The sequence below is a fragment of the Lampris incognitus genome, chromosome 15 (assembly GCF_029633865.1).
Source record: "Lampris incognitus isolate fLamInc1 chromosome 15, fLamInc1.hap2, whole genome shotgun sequence".
Classification (NCBI taxonomy): Eukaryota; Metazoa; Chordata; class Actinopteri; order Lampriformes; family Lampridae; genus Lampris; species Lampris incognitus.
The window spans coordinates 40587444-40594692 of NC_079225.1; the positions used below are offsets into that span (position 1 = coordinate 40587444).

General features: G+C 48.6%; 1 protein-coding gene across 4 annotated transcripts in view; it reads left to right on the forward strand.

Moving 5' to 3' along the window:
- The first annotated feature begins 686 nt into the window (after positions 1-686).
- fynb (FYN proto-oncogene, Src family tyrosine kinase b) overlaps positions 687-7249 on the forward strand; it is a 102405-nt gene continuing 95842 nt past the window's right edge. For all 4 annotated transcript variants that reach the window (XM_056295137.1, XM_056295138.1, XM_056295139.1 and 1 more), the window contains exon 1: positions 687-840. The gene's annotated coding sequence lies outside the window, so the exon portion shown is untranslated. The remainder of the gene's footprint in view (positions 841-7249) is intronic.

Below are 7249 nucleotides of genomic sequence, written 5' to 3' on the forward strand. Positions count from 1 at the left end.
CCGTCTGTGCAGACTCGGGGCTGTTTGCAGAACTTACCCACAACCCTGATAGATGAAAACTTAACGTTTCCTCGCCTTATGATGACGATGAACTATTCCTATTCAAACGTGTTCTCGTTATTCCAGGTAGATGCGGAATTGCACAATTCAAGATAACGTGCAAATTTTGGCCATGTATGGGGAAAACAGATGCGACGAGGCGTCGGCAGCGTTGCTGATATATCCACGTAGTACAATCAGAGCAGAAGTAAAGCGGTATGTGCGGGGCGGCAGTGCAAGTGGTGATCGGCAGTGATGTGTAGCGTTAACGGGTTATGCAAACGGCGCAGAGCAGGAGAGGCTTGTTGTTCTTTCACCTCTGACAGGGATTAAAATGTGCTCGGGAAAACGCGAATGTGACGAATCAGTCGCTCGCCCCGATGTAGTGGGCTAGTAAGTGACATTCCTAACCTGTTTACAATTTATCGCGCGCGCGCGCACGCAAGTAAACACGCGCGCGCGCGCGCCGCCTCTTGTCCCCGCCCCCCTTCCCGCCTATCGCGTCGCTGTGCTCAGCCTCTCCCTTCCTCCTATTGGCCGGGGGTTCTTGTCAATCACCCTGGCAAGTCCCGTTAGTTTCATTGTGGCCCTGCAAAACCAACGCCATCACGCAGCGAGCCACGACGGGCAGGGCAGAGAGAGAGAGAGAGGGGGAGAGAGGGAGAGAGAGAGAGAGAGAGAGAGAAACGGGAGATTCGAGAAGTGCCATTGAGTATCACTGATAGATAGTTCATTATTCTCCGTGTGAAGTGCAGCGATAATGGAATACAGTCCTCCGGATTACTGAGCGCCTTTGAATTGGTAAGAGACCTTGTGGCACTTATTATTACCCCCGAATTGGATCGTCAATCTCCCCATACTTTCCCCCCCCCTTTTCAATTAACGTTACTTGTTCGTGAGATTACTTCATCCGTTAGAACTGTCCAGCTAGTGTCCGAAACCCCCCCAGGTCCTGTGTAATCTCTGTTTGTCTGTAAACGCATTGTTTAAAAAATAACAATAATAATTTTTTTTTTTGCCATATTGTCTACGCTGCATGGCAGCATCTATCGCAAGAATGAAGAAACGGTGCCCGACGCTGATCAGAGATCAATCGGCTCTGCCGTCTGCGGTCGCGGGATTTAGACCCTGGCAGCATCCCTGACGCATTCGTTTTGCGCCTCTGCCTCACCGGTGTCGTCCCGGTCAGCATCTCGTGTTGGCGCGTGGTGGCGGAGTCAGATGAAGGACACAGCCTCACGTGCCCGCCAGGCTCCCGTTACTTGGGATGCTTCCGGCCGCGCGGCGATGCGGGGAAACGGGCCCCCTCCATCCCTCGCCTCTTAACTTTTACTCCCAGGATCCGTGCGGCGTTGCCCCGTCCCGGCTGGGGGAAAGGCTCTATGGTGGAAGTTAAAACTCCGCGGTTGTTTTTATTGGTCTGAGATGCCCGAGTAAGTGTCGGTGCCCTGTCCCACTTCCTCCGTGTCCTTCATAATGACCGGTCATATTTAATGGGGCGAAATGGCATCTCTCTGTCTGCTTCCAAATGAGTTAGGGTTGCATGTTTTGCTCGTGACCCAGTTTGTGTTCTTTGCAACAAGTCAAGATTTTATTGCATATCTTAAAATGGCCCCGCAACGAGTACCACGGCTTTGAACTATTGAGGCGGTACCATGCCCAACTTCTGGTATAGTCATTGTCCCACTTGACGACCCGGCGTGTTGAGGCTTCGAACGCCTGGTTGAGACCTTCGTCTTTCCTCTTGCTAATTGGGGTCAATTGCTCCTCTCACCTCGCCGGCATCCTAAAGCAATTGCAAGGCGTCGCTCCTCGGAAAGGGGCCCCTTAAAAACCGGAAGGGTCTGAAAACATGTATACACACGCGCTCCATTTGGGCGACATGCAATCGCGCCTGGGAAATAAGTGTGACCGATTATCTGGACGTTTGCTTCCAGCGTGTTCTCATTGTGGCGTATTGGGGGTTGCACGTTAATGCGCATGCGCACGTCGTTGTACTCTCGAGCCGGAAGTAGGTCTGCTCGCTCAAGTTATGTCTGCTGTTTGCTCTCATATGTTCAGTGAAGGTTCGTAAACAGCGTCTCCCTGGTCTTTTGGCGGGTCCCTGGTCTTTTGGCGGGTCTTACGCTCGTCACTTGGTTGATGATGACAAACACCGAGCGTTTCCTGCACGAGTGTCTCTCGCTGGCAATGGAGAACCCTCAGGCCACGCGACGCTGCACTGCTCTCTGGGATGAAGGTGGCATTTCATTAGAGGAGGCGCGAGGGTGACACGTTAGAAGTGAATCGGACCCACTAACTAGCTTGTCGAGGATAAGACAAGATGACGCCTAATTAATCCTCGAGAGGAAATTCAAATGTCACAGTAGCAGGAGAGCACACACACACACAGGGGTTACCAGGGGCGGGCAGTCTTATCCAGAAAGGGCCGGAGTGGGTGCGGGTCTTTGGTCCAACCAAGCAGTTACACACCATCAAGTTCCTCAGCAAAGACTCTGCTGGTTGATTAGTGGGCTCAGGTGTGTAAGTGCTTGGTTGGACCAAAAACCTGCACCCACTCTGGCCCTTTCTGGATAAGACTGCCCACCCCTGTGACATGGAAGATGATGCAGGAAGAGATGAGCAGTGTGCAAATGGCTGCAAGTACAGTGTACGTATAGCAACACACATGTACCCACAGATATATGGAGTTTAGATGTGCAAGTATAATATGGACATAGATCTACGTATAGCAAAGAAAGCATTCCCTGCCATGAGTAGACGCCTTCATGTACTCGTACAAGCACTTACAACGGTACACTGGAGAGTTTTGTCGCGCTTTCTTTTACGACAGTAGCGTGGTTTCCTGGGTTGCAGTACCGTTATCCCTATTTTCAGAAATCCCATTTCCGTGCCAGTGGTTGGTGTGGAGTTTGCTGGCTCCGCTTACTGTGCGATCTTTAATAAAAAGATTTAGAAGGGAAAAAAAGCCCTCCAGTTTTACGGACATCGGATGTTATTGGCTATATTAAGGTGCGGTGCATGGAGGCTCTGTGTGTGAAGCTCTAATCTGTGTTGGCTCAGTAAAGGTAGCAGCCTTGGAAAGCAACCACAGAAGCCATGTTCATGGGGAAATATCGGCTTTCATAGCAGTTTTATATATATATATACAAATCCAGCACCTTTCCTGTTTTCTAGGAACCTAGTGTGTGTGTGTCTATATATATATATATAGACACACACACAAATCCAGCACCTTTCCTGTTTTCTAGGAACCTAGTGTATGTGTGTCTATATATATATATAGACACACACACACAAACCCAGCACCTTTCCTGTTTTCTAGGATCCCAGTGTGTGTGTGTATATATATATATATATATATATATATATATACATACACACACACACACACACACACACACACAAGCCCAGCACCTTTCCTGTTTTCTAGGATCCTAGTGTTATGGCTCACATTTGCTCCACGTCCTTATCAAAGTCTGTGTAAATCCGACTGAACCGAAATGTTACAGATACTGTTGCAAAGCTTACCCCACCGTCAACATATCCCTCTGTTTAGTTCTGTCAAATATGGCATACTTGCAGCCGTGTGCTGTTTTCGGGCAGTCACTGTACTTGCCAACATCCTCGTCTCCTGACAACTCTTAAGTGTTAGGGAGGAAACCAACGCTTTTCCTAATGACTTGTGGATTAAGGAGCGCTCGTCTAAAAAGTGCACTTGACAATAGGATGAGGCATGCATGGCGGTGTGTTATTGGCTCACAACTTGGCACCTGTTTGCCTCGCCTTATTCTGGCCATGTTAGACAGCCACACAGACAGACTCAGACAGATCGAGTCAGACAGACAGACAGACAGAAACGGGCAGAAAGACAAACAGAGACAGACAGGCAGACAGAGAGAGAGGAAGAGACAAACAAACAGACAGACAGATTGAGTCAGACAGACAGACAGGCAGACAGAGAGAGAGGAAGAGACAAACAAACAGACAGACAGATTGAGTCAGACAGACAGACAGGCAGACAGAGAGAGAGGAAGAGACAAACAAACAGACAGACAGATTGAGTCAGACAGACAGACAGGCAGACAGAGAGAGAGGAAGAGACAAACAAACAGACAGACAGATTGAGTCAGACAGACAGGCAGACAGAGAGAGAGGAAGAGACAAACAGACAGACAGATTGAGTCAGACAGACAGGCAGACAGAGATAGATTTATAAAGCTTTTCATCCTTTCCCTCTGTTGGGCTGTGCTACCAAACCACCACGTTACCTCGTTTACCACTTTCGGCTGATGAGAGCGGGGCGAGATGAGCCCGGTGGCTTAGCTTAGCTCGGATATAGTTCAGATAGTGGAAGGAGTAGACCCTGGTTATGGCAACACAACAGATAAATTGTAAGTGTGTTCGGTATTGGACTTATGTGGCTTTCATACTTGTTGGCCAATAAGCTATACCGTTTACATGTGAGGCGTAATGTATGGCTGCACCGCGACCCCATTAAGATTTCAGCTTTAGAAAATAAGCAAATGGAGCAATAGGTTTGAGAGTTAAGAGTCGTCGGCCGTTATCGTATTTTTTGTCTTTCTAGCTGCCTGTCACGCTGACGCTGGAGCCATTTTGAATTTCTTTGGATCAGGTCCCTGTCCAGTGTCCAGTGCAGAGCAGGGAGCCATGTCAGGATGGATTAGATGGCTGGCACCCCCCTTTGTGTAAACCCTAATCCAGAAATCTTTCAAACTTACATAACACATAGTAATTCAATGTTCCGATCTCACAGCTCAAGTGAGATCACGCATTTCTCCCTTGTGCCCACATTTGAAAGTCTCAACCCTTCAGACTTAAAAGCTTTTACCTACCCCCTGTTTGCCCTGGCACTCTTGTCTTTTTTTTTTCTTCTTCTTTTTTGCCCTTTTGGTGAAAACTGAAACAAAATTAAAGGAATGGAAAATGTAACAGAAATACACCCATGGGCTGGCAGCTTGTAATATTGAGAGCCCAAAACAAATGTTTCAGGTATTTTTGTCCATTTGTTAGTCACGAGGGTTCCTGCATGTCTGCTGTAATGCCACTAGGAGGCGCTACGCAGTTTGCTGGAAGAGCGAAGCGTGTCGTCACGTAAAGGGTTTGTACACGGCTTCGTTCAAGGCGGGGACGTCGTGCATTAAGCCACCTTGCAGTCTGTGTAAACACGCCTGTAGAGGCAATGCTGAGAAACTCCACCGGTGTCGGTCTTCAATACAGAAGAGACAAAACGCGTAAAGCCCAAATCAGCTTCACAGACCAGATGGTGGAAAGTGACTGGGAAGGCAACCAGAATGAACTAACGGTGTCCTTTAAAAATGGCTTGATGTGACGAGCTGCCGTCCCAGTGCCCCCAGTCTTACTGGCTGTGCGGTCAGCCGACGTGATGTCAGAGCATTTGTGGGGTAGCTTCCTCTGAGATGCTCAAACAGTTGTAACGGCGGCCCCCATAAAGGCGTCGGTTCTGCTTAAAAACTGGTTTTCAGAGACGAGCATCTTGGTTGTATGAGCTCCTTGTTGTCAATCGTTCACATGAATCATGACTTTATATCTTAATCTATCTTCCTAGCTGTTTTGTTTACCGTGGGTTTTCTTTTTCTTGTAACGTGATTAAAATGTCTGTAGTCCATCTGTGTGATTTGCCTTGTCTTCCAGACTTGTTATTTGGGTAAATTAGAATCAAACAAACAAACAAATAAAAGCCAGCCTCGGTCATTGGGTCCAGCTGATGTCTCAAAATGGAGGTTCACACATGTTGGGTTTGGAGTTGGCCTGAGCCGCTCAGTGCCACGCCAGCCCTTTGGAAGTCAGGAGAAACAACAACTACAACAACAACAACAACGTCCTTTGTGCCACGCCGCTAGCAGCATGGGGCAAATATGCCATTATTTTGGATTTTGGATTTTGATATACTTTACTGATCCCCGTAGGGGAATTCCTCTCTGCGTTTAACCCATCCTAGCCGTGTAGCTAGGAGCAGTGGGCAGCCGCCGTGCAGCACCCGGGGACCAACTCCAGTTCATCTTGACATACCTTGGTCAAGGGCACAGACAGGCATGCATGTTAGGTATTAGCCCTAACACGCATGCCTTTTTGATGGTGGCACCCGGAGGAAACCCACCGCAGACACAAGGAGAACATGCGAACTCCACACAGAGGATGGCCTGGGGTGACCCCCAAGGTTGGACAACCTCGGGCTTCGACCCAGGACCTTCTTGCTGTGAGGCGACAGCGCTAACCACTGGACCACCATGCCGCCCTTCGCTTGCTAGTTGCTATCTCACTTGCTAGTCGCTGGCAAACTTGTACCATACTCACAGGCCCGAATGAAGTTCTTGTTACGGACGTGTAAACGTTTAATGGGTGAATGCGGCGGATGAATGACGGAGCCGGCGGGGAGGTACACTGACGTGCGAGAGAATCCCTACAGATTGTGTGATTTTCCCCCCCCTCAGAATCCTCCTATCAGTGCTAATAGTTTTATCTATTTGTATTTTAGTTACCGCTGCTTGAAAGTGAACAGACACACTGGTATGACTGCTGGTAAGTGCCGGGCGTAAACCGACGGGTCCCCCACCGTTGCGGTGGAATGAGGTGTGAAAGTGGTATACTTGCACGAAAGCTTGTCCAACCCAAGGCCCTTGGAGATGACTGCTTTGGGAGTGTTTCTTCAAAGGAAATCAATTAGCTGGAGCTGAACACAGATCCTATCGCGCGTGTTCCCTTATCGACCCCGCAACTTCCACCTGGCTAAGACAAGGTGAAGGGAGCTTTATCAGTGTGCGCGCGTTTGTTTTACATCTAAATGGGTTTAATCACTTTTCATTAAGCCCATATTTTCGGCTGCCGGTGGCCCCGTTGTGTTTTCATTTCCGCAGGAAAGAAAGGCCGTTGCTCATTTGCATGTGGAACACAAGACGAGGTACACGGGCACGACGAGCAGGCCTTCATCTCATATCCTCCCTTACGTTTTCCCCCCTCTTAATCTCCCTCGCATTTAATCTCTCCAATTCTATTTAGCTCCCGTCTTAGCGCGCAGGCCCTCTGAGTTAAACGGTGCACCGGAGCTTCGTGGAGAGAGCGGTCGAAAGACTAGATTAAGAAGGAAAAAAAAAAAGGAAAGGCCCGATAACTGAATCAGTCGACTTTAAAATAAGAAAAATGCAAATTCTGCCAAGCCAAAAGTTCA